We start from the raw sequence: 20,125 nt of genomic DNA, 5'->3' as shown, positions 1-20,125 counted from the left end.
GGTGCACGCGCATACAAATTCGACGTGCGCAAGCGCATTAAAATTCGATGTGCGTACCCATTATGCATTACGACGTGCGCACGCGAATATGCATTACGACGTGCGCACATGCATACGAATGTCCGACGTGTGCACGCGCATACAAATTTCGACGTGCGCAAGCCAATAGAATTTTCGACGTACGCACGCGCATAGAGATTTGACTTTCGCACGCGCATACAAATTCGACGTGCGCAAGCGCATACAAATTCGACGTGCGCAAGCGCATACAAATTTCTACGTGTGCAGGCACATACAAATAAGACGTGCGCACGCGCATACAAATTCGATGTGCACAAGCGCATGCAAATTTCGACGTGCGCAAGCGCATGCAAATTCGACGTGTGCACGCGAGTATGCATTACCACGTGCGCACGCGCATACGAACGTCCGTGGTGCGGACGCGCATACAAATTTCGACGTGCGCAAGCACATGGAAATTTCGACGTACGCACGCGCATACAAATTTCGACGTGCGCTCGCGCATACAAATTCGATGTGTGCAAGCGCATGCGAATTCGACGTGCGCAAGCGAGTATGCATTACGACATGCACACGCGCAAACGCATGTTCGACGTGCGCACGCGCATACGAATGTTCGACGTGCGCAAGCACATACGAAATTCGACGTGCGCAAGCGCATACAAACTTTGAGATGCGCAAGCGCATATAAATTCGACGTGCACCCGCGAATATGCATTACGACGTGCGCACGCGATTATGCATTACGACTTGCGCACGCGAATATTCATTACGACGTGCGCACGCGAATACGAATGTTCGACCTGCGCACGCGCATACAAATTTCTACGTGCACAAGCGCACACAAATTCGATGTGCGTACGCGAATATGCATTACGACGTACGCACGTGCACACGAATGTCCGACGTGTGCACGCGCATACAAATTTCGACGTGCAAATTTCCACATACAAATTTCCACATGTGCAGGCACATACGACGTGCACAAGCGCGTACAAATTCGACATGTGCACGCGAATATGCATTACGACGTGCGCACGCGAATATGCATTACGACGTGCGCACGCGAATATTCATCACGACCTGCGCACGCGAATACGAATGTTCGACGTGCGCAAGCGCATACAAATTTCGACGTGCACAAGCGCATACAAATTTCGACGAGCGCATGCGCATACCAATTAGACGTGCGCACGCGCATACGAATTCGACGTGCGCAAGCACATACAAACTTCGACATTCAACGTGAATATGCATTACGACGTTCAACCGCGCATACGAATGTTTGACGTGCGCAAGCGCATACAAATTTCGACGTGTGCAAGCGCATACAAATTTGACGTGCGCACGCGCATGCAAATTTCGACGTGCGCACGCGCATACAAATTTCGACGTGCGCACGGGCATACAAATTTGACGTGAGCAAGCGCATACAAATTCGACGTGCGCCCGCGAATATGCATTACGACGTGCGCACGCGATTATGCATTACGACTTGCACACGCGAATATTCATTACGACGTGCGCACGCGAATACGAATGTTCGACGTGCGCACGCGCGTACAAATTTCGACGTGCACAAGTGCATAAAAATTCGATGTGCGTACGCGAATATGCATATGACGTGCGCACGCGAAGATGCATTACGACGTGCGCACGTGCATACGAATGTCCGACTTGTGCATGCGCATACAAATTTTGACGTGCCCAAGCACATAGAAATTTCGACGTGCACACGCGCCTACAAATTTCGACGAGCGCAAGCGCATACCAATTAGACATGCGCACGTGCATACGAATTCGACGTGCGCAAGCGCGTACAAATTTCGACGTGTGCACGCGCATACAAATTCAACGTGCGAGAGCACATCAAATTTCGACGTGCGCACGCACATACAAATTCGATGTGCGCAAGCGCATGCAAACTTCGACGTGCGCAAGCGCATGCAAACTCGACGTGCGAGAGCGAGTATGCATTACGACGTGCACACGCGAAAACGCATGTTCGACATGCGCACGCGCATACGAATGTTAGACGTGCGCAAGCGCATACAAAATTCGACGTGCGCAAGCGCATACAAATTTTGACATGCGCAAGCGCATACAAATTCGACGTGCACCCGCGAATATGCATTACGACGTTCGCACGCACATACGAATGTTCGACGTGCGCAAGCGCAAAAACATTTCGGCGTGCGCAAGCACACACAAATTCGACGTGCGCCCGCGAATATGCATTACGACTTGCGCACGCAAATATTCATTACGACGTGCGCACGCGCACACAAATTTCGACGTGCACAAGCGCACACAAATTCGATGTGTGTACGCGAATATGCATTACGACGTGCGCACGCGCATACGAATTCGACGTGCGCAAGCGCGTGCAAATTTCGACGTGTGCACGCGCATACAAATTCGTCGTGCGCAAGCACATACAAATTTTGACGTGTGCTCGCGCATACAAATTCGACGTGCGCAAGCACATACAAATTTCCACATGTGCAGGCACATACAAATTGGACGTGCGCACGCGCATACAAATTCAATGTGCGCAAGCGCATGCAAATTTTAACGTGCGAAAGCCCATGCAAATTCGACGTGCGCACGCGAGTACGCATTACGTCGTGCACACGCGCAAACGCATGTTCGACGTGCACACGCGCATACGAATGTTCGACGTGCGCAAGCGCATACAAATTTCGACGTGCACAAGCGCGTACAAATTCGACGTACCCACGCGAATATGCATTACGACGTTCGCACGCACATACGAATGTTCGCCGTGCGCACGCACGTACGAATGTTCGACGTGCGCACGCGCATACGAATTTCGACATGCACAAGCGCGTAGTATTTCGGCGTGCGCACGCGAATATGCATTACGACGTTCGCACGCGAATAACCATTACGATGTGCGGACGCGAATATGCATTACGACAAGCGAACGCGCATACGAACGTCTGAAGTGCGCACGCGCATACGAATTTCTATGTGCGCAAGCACATAGAAATTTCGACGTACACACGCGCATACAAATTTCGACGTGTGCAAGCGCATACAAATTCCGACGTGCGCACGCGCATACAAATTCGACGTGTGCAAGCGCATAAAAATTTCGACGTGGGCAAGCGCAAAAAAATTTTGGTGTGCGCAAGCGCATACAAATTCGACGTGCACCCGCGAATATGCATTACGACGTGCGCACGCGATTTTGCATTACGACTTGCGCACGCGAATATTCATAACGACGTGCGCACGCGAATACGAATGTTCGACGTGCGCATGCGCATACAAATTTCGGCGTGCACAAGCACATACAAATTCGATGTGCGTACGCGAATATGCATTATGGCGTGCGCATGCGAATATGCATTACGACGTGCGCACGTGCGTACGAGTGTCCGACGTGTGCACGTGCATACAAATTTCGACGTGCACACACGCCTACAAACTTCGACGAGCGCCAGCGCATACCAATTAGACGTGCGCACGCGCATACGAATTCGACGTGCGCAAGCGCGTCAAAATTTCGACGTGTGCACGCGAATATGCATGTTGACGTGCGCAAGCGCATACAAATTTTAACGTGCGCACGCGCATAAAAATTTGATGTGCGCAAGCGCATGCAAATTTCGACGTGCGCACCCGCATACAGATTTCGACGTGCGCACGCGCATACAAATTTTGACGTGCGCAAGCGCATACAAATTTCAACGTGTGTACGCGCATAAATATTCGACGTGCGCCAGCACATACAAATTCGACGTGCGCATGCGCATACGAATGTTCGACGTGCGTGCGTGCATACGAATTTCGACGTGTGCAAGCGCATGCGAGTTCGACATACGCACACGCATACAAATTCGACGTACGCACGAGCATACAAATTTTGACGTGCGCAAGCGCACACAAATATCGACGTGTGCAAGCGCATACAAATTTCGACAAGTGCAGCCACATACAAATTCGATGTGCGCACGCGCATACAAATTTGACGTGCGCAAGCGCATGCAAATGTCGACGTGCGCACGCGCATGCGAATTCGACGTGCGCACGCGAATATGCATTACGACGTGCGCACGCGCATACAAAAGTTCGACGTGCTTACGCACGTACGAATGTTCGACGTGCGTACGCGCATAAAAATTTCGACGTGCGCAAGCACATAGAAATTTCGACTTGCGCAAGCGTATACAAATTTCGACGTGCGCACGCGAATATGCATTACGATGTTCGCACAGACATACGAATGTTCGACGTGCGCACGCACGTACGAATGTTCGACGTGCGTACGCGCATACAAATTACGACGTGCACATGCACATACAAATTCGACGTGTGCAGGCACTAACAAATTTGACGTGCGCAGGCGCACACAATTTCGACGTGCACAAGCACATACAAATTTCCACGTGTGCAGGCACATACAAATTCGACGTGCGCACGCGCATAAAAATTTGATGTGCGCAAGCGCATGAAAATTTCGACGTGCGCAAGCGCATGCAAATTCGACGTGCGCACGCGAGTATGCATTACGACTTGGGCACGCGCATAAGAATGTTCGTCGTGCACACGCGAATACAAATTTCGACGTGCGCACGTGCATCCAAATTTCGACGTGTTTACGCGCATACAAATTTCGACGTGTGCAAGCGTATACAAATTTCGACGTGCGCACGCGAATATGCATTACTACGTTCGCACGCACATACGAATGTTCGACGTGCGCACGCGCATACAAATTTCGACGTTAGCACGCGCATACAAATTCAACGTGCACAAGCGCATACAAATTCGACGTGTGCAGGCACTAACAAATTCGACGTGCGCAATCGCACACAAATTCGACGTGCGCAAGCACATACAAATTTTCACGTGTGCAGGCACATACAAATTCGACGTGTGCACGCGCATACAAATTCGATGTGCGCAAGCGCATGCACATTTCGACGTGCGCAAGCGCATGCAAATTCAACGTGCGCACGCGAGTATGCATTACGACGTGGGCACGCGCATAAGAATGTTCGACGTGTGTACGCGCATACAAATTCGACGTGCGCAAGCACATACAAATTCGACGTGCGAACGCGCATACAAACTTCGAGGTGCGCAAGCGCATACAAATTCGACGTGGGCAAGCGCATACAAAGATCGACGTGTGCAAGCGCATACAGATTCGACGTAGGCACGCACATACAAATTCTACGTGCGAACCCGCATACAGAATTCGTTGTGCGCACGCGCATACAAATTTTTACGGGCGAAGCGCATACAAATTTCGACGTGTGTACGCGCATACAAATTTTGACGTGCGCAAGCGCATACAAATTTCGCCGTGTGTACGCGCATACAAATTTCGACGTGTGTACGCGCAAACAAATTTCGACGTGCGCAAGCGTATACAAATTTCGACGTGCGCACGCGAATATGCATTACTACGTTCGCACGCACATACGAATGTTCGACGTGCGCACGCGCATACAAATTTCGACGTTAGCACGCGCATACAAATTCGACGTGCACAAGCGCATACAAATTCGACGTGTGCAGGCACTAACAAATTCGACGTGCGCAAGCGCACACAAATTCGACGTGCGCAAGCACATGCAAATTTCCACGTGTGCAGGCACATACAAATTCGACGTGCGCACGCGCATACATATTTCGACGTGTGTACGCGCATGCAAATTTCGACGTGCGCAAGCGCATGCAAATTTGACGTGCGCACGCGAGTATGCATTACGACGTGCGCACGCGAATACAAATGTTCGACGTGCGCACGCGAATACAAATGTTCGACGTCCACACGCACGTACGAATGTTTGACGTGTGTACGCGCATAAAAATTTCGATGTTCGCAAGCGCATACAAATTTCGACGTGCGCAAGCGTATACAAATTTCGACGTGCGCACGCGAATATGCATTACTACGTTCGCACGCACATACGAATGTTCGACGTGCGCACGCGCATACACATTTCGACGTTAGCACGCGCATACAAATTCGACGTGCAACAGCGCATACAAATTCGACGTGTGCAGGCACTAACAAATTCGACGTGCGCAAGCGCACACAAATTCGACGTGCGCAAGCACATACAAATTTCCACGTGTGCAGGCACATACAAATTCGACAGGCGCACGCGCATACAAATTTGATGTGCGCAAGCGCATGCACATTTCGACGTGCGCAAGCGCATGCAAATTCGACGTGCGCACGCGAGTATGCATTACGACGTGGGCACGCGCATAAGAATGTCCGACGTGCGTATGCGCATACAAATTTCGACGTGCGCAAGCGCATACAAATTTGACGTGCGCACGCGCATACAAATTTCGACGTGTGTACGCGCATACAAATTCGACGTGCGCAAGCACATACAAATTCGACGTGCGAACGCGCATACAAACTTCGAGGTGCACAAGCGCATACAAATTTCCACGTGTGCGGGCATATACGAATTCGACGTCCGCACGCGCATACGAATTCGACGTGCGCACGCGCACACAAATTCGACGTGCGCAAGCGCATGTAAATTTCGTCGTGCGCATGCGCATACAGATTCGACGTGCGCACGCGCATACACATTTCGACGTTAGCACGCGCATACAAATTCGACGTGCAACAGCGCATACAAATTCGACGTGTGCAGGCACTAACAAATTCGACGTGCGCAAGCGCACACAAATTCGACGTGCGCAAGCACATACAAATTTCCACGTGTGCAGGCACATACAAATTCGACGTGCGCACGCGCATACAAATTTGATGTGCGCAAGCGCATGCACATTTCGACGTGCGCGAGCGCATGCTTATTTCGACGTGCGCAAGCGCATGCAAATTCGACGTGAGCACGCGAGTATGCATTACGACGTGGGCACGCGCATAAGAATGTCCGACGTGCGTACGCGCATACAAATTTCGACGTGCGCAAGCGCATACAAATTTGACGTGCGCACGCGCATACAAATTTCGACGCGTGTACGCGCATACAAATTCGACGTGCGCAAGCACATACAAATTCGACGTGCGAACGCGCATACAAACTTCGAGGTGCACAAGCGCATACAAATTTTCACGTGTGCGGGCATATACGAATTCGACGTCCGCACGCGCATACGAATTCGACGTGCGCACGCGCATACAACTTCGACGTGCGCACGGGCATACAAATTCCACGTGCTAAGCGCATACAACGTCGACGTGTGCACGCGAATATGCATACGACGAGCACACGCGCATATGAATGTTTGACGTGTGCAAGCGCATACAAACTTCGAAGTGCGCAAGCGCAAAAAATTTCAGCGTGCGCAAGCGCATACCAATTCGACGTGGTCCCGCGAATATGCATTACGACATGCGCACGCGATTATGCATTACGACTTGCGCACGCGAATATGCATTATGACGTGCGCACGCGCATACAAATTTCAACGTGTGCAAGCGCATACAAATTCGACGTGCGCACGCGCATACGAATCCGACGTGCGCAAGCGCATGCAAATTTTCATGTGTGCACGCGCATACAAATACGACGTGTGCAAGCGCATACAAATTCGACGTGCGCACGCGCATACAAATTCGACGTGCGCAAGCGCATACGAATTTGACGTGCGCAGCAACATACAAATTTCAACGTGTGCAAGCGCATACAAATTCGACGTGCGCACGCGCATACGAATCCGACGTGCGCAAGCGCATGCAAATTTTCTTGTGTGCACGCGCATACAAATACGACGTGTGCAAGCGCATACAAATTGGACGTGCGCACGCGCATACAAATTCGACGTGCGCAGGCGCATACGAATTTGACGTGCGCAGCAACATACAAATTTGATGTGCGCACGCGCATGCAAATTTGACGTGCGCAAGCGCCTGCAAATTTTGACGTGCGCAAGTGCATACAAATTTCGACGTGTGTACGCGCATACAATTTTCGACGTGCGCACGCGCATACAGATTCGATGTGCGCAAGCGAGCGCAAATTTCGATGTGCGCAAGTGCATACAAATTTGACGTGAGCACGGGCATACAAATTCGACGTGCGCACTCGAATATGCATTACGACGTGCACACGCGCATACGAAAGTTTGACGTGCGCAAGCGCATACAACTTTCGACGTGCGCAAGCGCACACAAATTTTGACGTGCGCGAGTGCATACAAATTTCGACGTGCGCATGCACAAAAAAAATTCAGCGTGCGCAAGCGCATACAAATTCGACATGCGCCCGTGAATATGCATTACGACGTGCGCACGCGATTATGCATTACGACTTGCGCACGCGAATATGCATTACGACGTGCGCACGCGAGTACGAATGTTCGACGTGTGCACGCGCATACGAATTTCGACGTGCGCAAGCGCATAGAAACTTCGACGTGCGCAAGCGCATAAAAACTTCTACGTGCGCACGCGCATACGAATTCAACGTGCGCAAGTGCGTGCAAATTTCGACGTGTGCATGCGCACAGAAATTCGACGTGTGCAAGCACATATAAATTTAGACGTGCGCACGCGCATACAGATTCGACGTGCGCACGCGCATACAAATTCGACGTGCGCAAGCGCATACCAATTCGACGTGCGCAAGCACATACATGTTTCCACGTGTGCAGGCGCATACAAATTTGACGTGCGCAAGCGCATACAAATTTGACGTGCGCACGCGCATACTAATTTTGACATGCGCACGCGCATACAAATTTCGACGTGCGCAAGTGCATAAGAATTCAACGTGCGCACGCTTATACAAAATGGACGTGCGCAAGCGCATACAAATTCGACGTGCACACGCGAATATGCATTACGACGTGCACATGCGCATACGAGTGTTTGACGTGCGCAAGCACATACAAATGTCGACGTGCGCACGCGCATACAAATTTCGACGTGCGCACGCACATACAAATTCGACGTGGGCACGCACATACAAATTCGACGTACGCACCCGCATAAAGATTTCGACGTGCGCACGCGGATACAAATTTTGACGTGCGCAAGCGCATACAAATTTCGACGTGTGTACGCGCATATAAATTCCACGTGTGCAAGCACATACAAATTCGACGTGCGAACGCGCATACAAACTTCGACGTGCGCAAGCGCATACAAATTTCCACGTGTGCAGGGAGATACAAATTCGACGTGCGCACGCGCATACGAATTAAACGTGCGCAAGCGCATGCAAATTTCGACGTGTGTAAGCGCATACAAATTTCGACGTGCGCACGCGAATATGCATTACTACGTTCGCACGCACATACGAATGTTCGACGTGCGCACGCGCATACAAATTTCGACGTTAGCACGCGCATACAAATTCGACGTGCACAAGCGCATACAAATTCGACGTGTGCAGGCACTAACAAATTCGAGGTGCGCAAGCGCACACAAATTCGACGTGCGCCAGCACATACAAATTTCCACGTGTGCAGGCACATACAAATTCGACGTGTGCACGCGCATACAAATTCGCTGTGCGCAAGTGCATGCACATTTCGACGTGCGCAAGCGCATGCAAATTCAACGTGCGCACGCGAGTATGCATTACGATGGGGGCACGCGCATAAGAATGTTCGACGTGCGCACGCACATACAAAGTTCGACGTGTGCAAGCGCATACAAATTTGACGTGCGCACCCGCATACAGATTTCGACGTGCGCACGTGCATACAAAATTTTGACGTGCGCAAGCTCATACAAATTTCGACGTGTGTACGCGCATACAAATTCGACGTGCGCAAGCACATACAAATTCGACGTGAACGCGCATACAAACTTCGATGTGCGCAAGCGCATACAAATTTCCACGTGTGCAGGCACATACGAATTCGACGTGCGCAGGCGCATGCAAATTTCGACGTGCGCAAGCGCATGCAAACTCGACGTGCGCACGCGAGTATGCATTACGACGTGCGCACGCGCATACGAATGTTCGACGTGCGCACACGCGTACAAATTTCGACGTGCGCAAGCGCATACGAATTCGACGTGCGCACGTGCATACAAATTCGACGTACACACGCGCATAAAAACTTCGGCGTGCGCACGCGCATACAAATTGAACGTGCGCGAGCGCATACAATTTCGACGTGCACACGCGAATACAAATTGAACGTGCGCGAGTGCATACCATTTCGACGTGCACACGCGAATATGCATTACGACGTGCACACGCGCATACGAGTGTTTGACGTGCGCAAACGCATACAAATGTCGACGTGCGCACGCGCTTACAAATTACGACGTGCGCAAGCGCGTACTAATGCGACATGCGCACGCGCATACAACTTTTGACATGCGCAAGCTCACACAAATTCGACGTGCGCCCGCGAATATGCATTACGACGTTCGCACGCACATACGAATGTTCGACGTGCGCACGCGAATATGCATTACGACGTGCGCACGCGCATACGAACATCCGACATGCGCACGCGCATACAAACTTCGAAGTGCGCAGGCATTCGACGTGCGCACAAGCATACAAATTTCGACGTGTGCAAGCGCATACAAATTCGACATGCGCACGCGCATATAAATTCGACGTGCGCATGCGCATGCAAACTTCGACGTGCGCACGCGCATACAAATTCGACGTGCGCACGCGCATGCAAATTTCGACATGCGCAAGCGCATACGAATGTTTGACGTGCACAAGCACATACAATTTTCGACGTGCACAAGCGCATACAAGTTTCGACGTGGCAAGCGCATACAAATTTCGACGTGCACAAGCGCATAAAAATTCGACGTGGGCAAGCGCAAACAAATATCGACGTGTGCAAGCATATACAAATTTCGACAAGTGCAAGTACATGCAAGTTCGACGTGGGCACACACATACAAATTCGATGTGCGAACCCGCATACAGAATTCGTTTTGCGTACGCATGGACAAAGTTTGGCGGGCGCAAGCGCATACAAATTTCGAGGTGTGTACGCGCATACAAATTTCGAAGTGCGCAAGCGCATACAAATTCGACGTGCGCACGCACAAAAAAATTCGGCGTTCGCAAGCGCATACAAATTCGACGTGTGCAGGCACATACAAATTTTACGTGCGCAAGCGCATGCAAATTTGAACGTGCGTAAGCGCATACAAATTCGACGTGTGCACGGGCACACAAATTTCGACGTGCGCAAGGGCAAAAAATTTCGGCGTGCGCAAGCGCATACAAATTCGACTTGTGCCAGCGAATATGGAATACGACGTGCACACACGAATACAAATTTCTACGTGCGCAAGCGCATAGAAATTTTGACGTGCACACGCGCATACAAATTTCGACATGCACAAGCGCATACAAATTCGACGTGCGCAAGCGCATAGAAAAATTGGACGTGCGCAAGCACATACAAATCTTGACGTGCGCCCGCGCATAGAGATTTGACGTGCGAACGTGCATACAAATTGGACGTGCGCAAGCACATACAAATTGGACGTGCGCACGCGCATAGAAATTTCGACGTGCGCACAAGCATACAAATTTCGACGTGCGCAAGCGCACACAAACTCGACGTGCGCAAGCGCATAGAAATTCGACGTTCTACGTGAATATGCATTACGACGTGCGCACGTGCATACGAATCTTTGACGTGCACAAGCACATACAAATTCGACGTGCACACGCGAATATGCATTACGACGTGCACACGCGCATAGAAATCTTTGACGTGCGCAAGCACATACAAATTTCGACGTGCGCAAGCGCATACAAATTTTGACGTGCGCAAGCGCATGCAAATTCGACGTGCGCAAGCGCATGCAAATTCGACGTGCGCACGCGAGTATGCATTACGACGTGCGTACGTGCATACGACTGTTCGACGTGCGCACGCACGTACGAATGTACGACGTGCGCGCGCATAAAAATATCGACGTGCACAAGCGCATACAAATTTCGACGTGCGCAAGCGTATACAAATTTCGACGGGCGCAAGCGCATGCAAATTTTGACGTGCGCACGCGAGTATGCATTACGACGTGCGCACGCGCATACGCATGTTTGACGTGCGCAAGCGCATACAATTTTCGACGTGTGAGAGCGCATACAAATTTCAACGTGCGCAAGCGCATACAAATTCGACGTGTGCACGGGCATACAAATTTCGACGTGCGGAAGCGCATAAAATTTTCACGTGTGCAGGCACATACAAATTCGACGTACGCACGCACATACAAATTTCGACGTGCTCAAGCGCATAGAAATTCGACTTGCGCACGCGCATAGAAATTTCGACGTGCGCACAAGCATACAAATTTCGACGAACGCAACCGCATACAAATTCGACGTGCGCACGCGCATACAAATTCGACATGCGCAAGCGCATAGAAACTCGACGTTCTACGTGAATATGCATTACGACGTGCGCACGTGCATACGAATGTCCGACGTGTGCACGCGCATACAAATTTCGACGTGAGCAAGCGCATAGAAATTTCGACGTGCGCAAGCGCATACAAACTTTGACATGCGCAAGCGCATACAAATTCGCCGTGCACCCGCGAATATGCATTACGACGTTCGCACGCACATACGAATGGTCGACGTGCGCAGGCGCATGCAAATTTCGACGTGCGCACGCGCATACAAATTTCGACGTGCGCAAGCGCATACAAATTCAACGTGTGCACGCTTATACATATTGCAGGTGCGCGAGCGCATACAATTTCGACGTGCACACGCGAATCTGCATTACGACATGCACACGCACATACGAGTGTTTGACGTGCGCACGCGCTTAAAAATTTGGACGTGCGCAAGCGCGTACAAATTCGACATGCGCACGCGCATACAAATTCGACGTGGGCACGCACATACAAATTCGACGTGCGCACCCGCATACAGATTTCGACGTGCGCACGTGCATACAAAATTTTGACGTGTGCAAGCGCATACAAATTTCGACGTGTGTACGCGCATACAAATTCGACGTGCGAGAGCACATACAAATTCGATGTGCGAACGCACATACAAACTTCGACGTGCGCAAACGCATACAAATTTCCACGTGTGCAGGCACATACGAATTCGACGTGCGCAGGCGCATGCAACTTCCGACGTGCACAAGCGCATGCAAATTCGACGTGCGCACGCGAGTATGCATTACGACGTGCGCACGCGCATACGAATGTTCGACGTGCGCACACGCATACAAATTTCGACGTGCGCAAGCGCATACGAATTCGACGTGTGCACGCGCATACAAATTCGACGTACGCACGCGCATAAAAACTTCAGCGTGCGCACGCGCATACAAATTACACGTGCGCGAGCGCATACAATTTCGACGTGCACCCGCGAATATGCATTACGACGTGCACACGCGCATACGAGTGTTTGACGTGCGCAAACGCATACAAATGTCGACGTGCGCACGCGCTTACAAATTTCTACGTGCGCAAGCGCGTACAAGTGCAACATGCGCACGCGCATACAAATTCGACGTGCACAAGCGCATACAAATTCGACGTGGGCAAGTGCATACAAGTATCGACGTGTGCAAGCGTATACAAAATTCGACAAGTGCAAGTACATACAAATTTGACGTGGGCACGCACATACAAATTTGACGTGCGCAAGCGCATGCAAATTTCAACGTGCACAAGCGCATACAAATTCGACGTGTGCAAACACATACAAATTTGACGTGCGCAAGCGCATGCAAATTTCAACGTGCGCAAGCACATACAAATTAGACGTGCGCACGGGCACAATAATTTTGACGTGCGCAAGCGCAAAAAGTTTCGGCGTGCGCAAGCGCATACAAATTCGACTTGCGCCCCCAAATATGCAATACGACGTGCGCACACGAATACGAATTTTTACGTGCGCAAGCGCCTAGAAATTTCGACGTGCACACGCGCATACAAATTTCGACGTGCACAAGCGCATACAAATTCGACGTACGCAAGCGCATAGAAAAATTGGACGTGCGCAAGCACATACAAATCTTGACGTGCGCCCGCGCATACAGATTCGACGTGCGCACGTGCATACCAATTGGACGTGCGCAAGCACATACAAATTGGACGTGCGCACGCGCATAGAAATTTCGACGTGCACACAAGCATACATATTTCGACGTGCGCAAGCACATACAAATTTGACGTGCGCACGCCCATACAAATTCGGCATGCGCAAGCACATAGAAACTCGAGCTTCTACGTGAATATGCATTACGATGTGCACACTCGAATATGCATTACGACGTGCGCACATGCATACGAATGTCCGACGTGCGCAAGCGCATACAAATTTTGACATGTGCGCCCGCACATATGCGTGCGCCCGCGCATATGCATTACGACGTTCGCACGCACATACGAATGGTCGACGTGAGCACGCACGTACGAATGTTCGACGTGCGCACGCCCGTACGAATTTCGACGTGCACAAGCGCAAACAAATTCGAAGTGCGCACGCAAATATGCATTACGATGTGCGCACGCGCATACAAATTTCGACGTGCGCAAGCGCATTGAAATTCGACGTGCGCACGTGCATACAAATGTCGACGTGCGCACGTGCATACAAATTCGACGTGTGCACGCGCATACGAATTCGACGTGCGAGAGCACGTACAAATTTCCACGTGCGCACGCGCATACAAATTCGATGTGCACAGGCGCATGCAAATCTCAACGTGCGAGACCGCATGCAAATTCGACGTGCGCACGCGAATATGCATTACGACGTGCACACGCGCAAACGAATGTTCGACGTGCGCAAGCACATACAAATTTTGACATGCGCAAGCGCACACAAATTCCACGTGCGCCCGCGAATATGCATTACGACGTTCGCACGCACATACGAATGTTCGACCTGCGCACGCGAATATGCATTACGACGTGCGCACGCGAATATGCATTACGACGTGCGCATGCGAACATGCATTACGACGTGCGCACGCGCATACAAACTCGACGTGCGCAAGCACATAGAAATTTCGACGTACGCACGCGCATACAAACTTCGACGTGCTCAAGTGCATATAATTCGACGTGCGCACGCGCATACAAATTCGACATGCGCAAGCGCATATAAATTCGACGTTCTACGTGAATATGCATTACGACGTGCACACGCGCATACGAATGTTCGACGTGCGTACGCGCATGCCAATTTCGACGTGCGCAAGCGTATACAAATTTTAACGCGTACACGCGAATGTGCATTACGACGTTCGCACGCACATACGAATGTTCGACGTGCGCACACGCATACAAATTTCGACGTGCGCAAGCGCATACGAATTCGACGTGCGCACGCGCATACAAATTTGACGTACGCACGCGCATACAAATTACACGTGCGCGAGCGCATACAATTTCGACGTGCACACGCGAATATGCATTACGACGTGCACACGCGCATACGAGTGTTTGACGTGCGCAAGCGCATACAAATGTCGACGTGCGCACGCGCTTACAAATTTCGACGTGCGCAAGCGCGTACAAATGCGACGTGCGCACGCGCACACACATTCGACGTGGGCACGCACATAAAAATTCGACGTGTGCACCCGCATACAGATTTCGACGTGCGCACATGCATACAAATTTTGACGTGTGCATGCGCATACAAATTTCGATGTGTGTACGCGCATACAAATTCGACGTGCGCAAGCACATACAAAATCGACGTGAACGCGCATACAAATTTCCACGTGTGCAGGCACATACGAATTCGACGTGTGCAGGCGCATGCAAATTTCGACGTGCGCACGCGAGTATGCATTACGACGTGCGCACGCGCATACGAATGTTCGACGTGCGCACACGCATACAAATTTCGACGTGCGCAAGCGCATACAAATTCGACGTGCGCACGCGCATACAAATTCGACGTACGCACGCGCATAAATCTTCGGCGTGCGCACGCGCATACAAATTACATGTGCGCGAGCGCATACAATTTCGACGTGCACACGCGAATATGCATTACGACGTGCACACGAGCATACGAGTGTTTGACGTGCGCAAGCGCATACAAATGTCGACGTGCGCACGCGCTTACAAATTTCGACGTGCGCAAGCGCGTACAAATGCGACATGCGCACGCGCACACAAATTCGACGTGGGCACGCACATACAAATTCGACGTGTGCACCCGCATACAGATTTCGACGTGCGCACATGCATACAAATTTTGACGTGTGCATGCGCATACAAATTTCGATGTGTGTACGCGCATACAAATCCGACGTGCGCAAGCACTTACAAATTCGATGTGAACGCGCATACAAACTTCGACGTGCGCAAGCGCATACAAATTTCCACGTGTGCAGGCACATACGAATTCGACGTGCGCAGGCGCATGCAAATTTCGACGTGCGCACGCGAGTATGCATTACGACGGGCGCACGCGCATACGAATGTTCGACGTGCGCACACGCATACAAATTTCGACGTGCGCAAGCGCATACAAATTCGACGTGCGCACGCGCATACAAATTCGACGTACGCACGCGAATATATCTTCGGCGTGCGCACGCGCATACAAATTACACGTGGGCGAGCGCATACAGTTTCGACGTGCACACGCGAATATGCATTACGACGTGCGCACGCGCATACGAGTGTTTGACGTGCGCAAACGCATACAAATGTCGACGTGCGCACGCGCTTACAAATTTCTACGTGCGCACGCGGATACAAATTCGACGTGCACAAGCGCATACAAATTCGATGTGGGCAAGCGCATACAAGTATCGACGTGTGCAAGCGTTTACAAAATTCGACAAGTGCAAGTACATACAAATTCGACGTGGGCACGCACATACAAATTTGACGTGCGCAAGCGCATGCAAATTTCAACGTGCACAAGCGCATACAAATTCGACGTGTGCAGGCACATACAAATTTGACGTGCGCAAGCGCATGCAAATTTCAACGTGCGCAAGCGCATACAAATTCGACGTGCGCACGGGCACACAAATTTTGACGTGCGCAAGCGCAAAAAGTTCCGGCGTGCGCAAGCGCATACAAATTCGACTTGCGCCCGCAAATATGCAATACGACGTGCGCAGACGAATACAAATTTCTACGTGCGCAAGCGCCTAGAAATTTCGACGTGCACACGCGCATACAAATTTCGACGTGCAGAAGCGCATACAAATTCGACGTGCGCACGTGCATACAAATTGGACGTGCGCAAGCACATACTAATTGGACGTGCGCACGCGCATAGAAATTTCGACGTGCACACAAGCATACATATTGTCACAATAAGTCACAAGTACTGGGGGATTTATTGAACGACCGGGTAGCTAGCTCTAGGACGATGCGTCAGTCGTGGCTGGCTCTCGAGCAGAGAAGACAGCACGCGATCATCTTTTTCCTCCAGATTGAGAGCCGCTCTTGCTGTCGACCCACTACGTGCTGGTGGCATTATCCCCTCTTCCGAAAAGAAAAAAAAAACAAGTCCCAAAAAAGAGGAAAGAAAAGTACATAGCATCACGGCGACGCTACTACATAGGCACGTGAAAAAGAAATTGGAAATTCGGATAATGTGAAAGTAAAAATTTAAGAGCGTGCCAATATAAGAAACGTCCATGAACGAGAAAGCAAGTTCACACAAATAAACAAAAATCACAAAGAATGCTGTACGGTAAAGGAAAAGTTACGAGCAACGCGCAATAAATGGTTTCATGCGCAACACATGAACGACGTCCGGCCTCAGCCGTGTCCTGCTCCGTGCATGGGGTGTTGAGTCCGGAACCACTTCGTAGTTCACGTCACTGACGCGGCGTAACACTTTATATGGGCCAAAGTACAGGCTCAGCAACTTTTCGCTAAGGCCATGGCGGCGGACGGGCGTCCACACCCAAACTTGATCTCCGGGGCTGTAAAACACTTCTCTGTGGCGGGTATTATAGCGTCGTGCGTCTGCCTGCTGTTGCTGGCCGATGTGCAGTCGCGCGAGCTGCCGGGCTTCCTCAGCACGCCCTGCGAATTCTTCGGCGTCAGTTGCCAACTCGTTTTCGTCTTGACACGGTAGCATAGAGTCTAGCATGGTCTGCACTTCGCGGCCGTAGAGAAGCCGAAATGGCGTGAATCACGTGGTCTCTTGCACGGCGGTATTATACGCGAAGGTCACATAAGGTAAGATCCGGTCCCATGTTTTGTGCTGTACGTCGATGTACATTGAGATCATGTCTGCGAGGGTCTTATTCAGTCGCTCGGTAAGTCCGTTGGTTTGCGGGTGGTACGCAGTTGTTCTTCGGTGTCTGGTGTTGCTCAGTTTGAAAACTTCGTCCGTAAGCTGCGCCGTGAATGCCGTCCCTCTGTCCGTTATTACACTGGAAGGAGCACCGTGTCGTAACACGATGTGGTGCAGGAAAAATTGTGCTACCTCAGAAGCCGTGGCTCGTGGGATCGCCTGGGTTTCAGCGTAGCGTGTCAAATAGTCGGTCGCGACGATCACCCATTTGTTGCTGTCCGCAGACAGGGGAAATGGCGCGAGAATGTCCATGCTGACTTGGTCAAATGGCGTGCAAGGTGCTTCAATGGGCTGAAGCAAACCAGCTGGCTTAACAGATGGTTGCTTTCGGCGCTGACATTCCCGACAGCTCTTCACGTACTTCTTGACGCTTGCCGAAAGTCCTGGCCAATAGTACCTCTCACTCACTCTGGCAAGTGTTCGTGAGTAGCCCAGATGACCGGATGTGGGTTCGTCATGGCAAGCGAAGAGGACGTCGTCTCGCATGTCTCGAGGAACCACCAGGAGGTAGGCACGGTTGTTCGAACGAGCGTTCTTCTTGTACAGCACACCATCTCGAAGGCAGAACGACGGCAACGAGCGGAATAAATGACGTGGTATGACTGCGTCCTGGCCCTCTAAATGATCGATGATCGGACGAATCTCTGCGTCATCCCGCTGCCGTTTACTGAAGTCTGACGAGCTAATGGCGCCCAGGAAGCCTTCGTCTTCCTCTGCTTCCTGACTGACGACATGAAGGGGCGCGCGTGACAGTGTGTCAGCGTCTTCATGCTTACGGCCGGACTTATGGACGATGGTGACGTCAAATTCCTGCAGCCGCAAGCTCCACCGTGCTAGCCGTCCTGAAGGGTCGCGCAGGCTTGCCAACCAGCAGAGGGCGTGGTGGTCCGTCACTATCTTGAAGGGACGACCATAAAGGTACGGGCGGAACTTGGTGATTGCCCACACGACTGCGAGGCACTCTTTCTCCGTAGTGGAATAATTCGCCTCAGCACGCGATAGAGAGCGGCTGGCGTAGGCTATCACTCTTTCGATGTCTTCTTGACGCTGAACGAGCACTGCACCGAGCCCAATGTTACTAGCGTCGGTATGGACCTCCGTGTCAGCATCATCGTCGAAATGAGCGAGAACGGGCGCCGATTGCATGCGCTGTCGCAGCTCATCAAAAGCTGCTTGTTGCTCGTTTTCCCAGACAAACGGTGTGTCGTCCCTTGTGAGACGAGTCAGAGGTTCTGCTATCTGTGAAAAGCCATGAATGAATCGGCGATAGTAGGCGCACAAACCAAAAAAGCGCCGGACGGCTTTCTTATCGACAGGAGCTGGTAATTCGGCAACAGCGGCAAGCTTGTCCGGATCGGGACGGATTCCTTCGGCGCTAATTACATGTCCAAGAAACTTTAGTTCTCTATAGCCGAAGTGGCACTTCTGTGGCTTTAGTGTGAGGTCCGCTGATCGGATAGCCTCCAGCACGCTGCGCAGGCGCTGAAGGTGCTGCTCGAACTTGGCAGAGAAGACCACCACATCGTCAAGGTATACAAGACAAGTCTGCCACTTCAGCCCTGTGAGGACAGTGTCCATCATTCGCTGGAAAGTCGCCGGCGCTGAACACAAGCCGAAAGGGAGTACTCGAAATTGGTATACGCCGTCTGGAGTCACGAAGGCTGTCTTTTCGCGGTCTCGCTGATCTACCTCGATTTGCCAGTACCCGCTTTTGAGATCGAGAGAAGTGAAATAATGGGCACGACGAAGTCTATCTAGCGAATCGTCGATACGCGGTAGCGGGTACACATCCTTTTTGGTCACGTTGTTAAGCTTTCGGTAATCGACGCAGAAGCGTAGCGACCCGTCCTTCTTTTTGACAAGCACGA

Source organism: Rhipicephalus microplus, chromosome 9 (genome assembly GCF_043290135.1).
Source record: "Rhipicephalus microplus isolate Deutch F79 chromosome 9, USDA_Rmic, whole genome shotgun sequence".
Lineage (NCBI taxonomy): Eukaryota > Metazoa > Arthropoda > Arachnida > Ixodida > Ixodidae > Rhipicephalus > Rhipicephalus microplus.
This window is presented reverse-complemented; position numbering follows the sequence as displayed.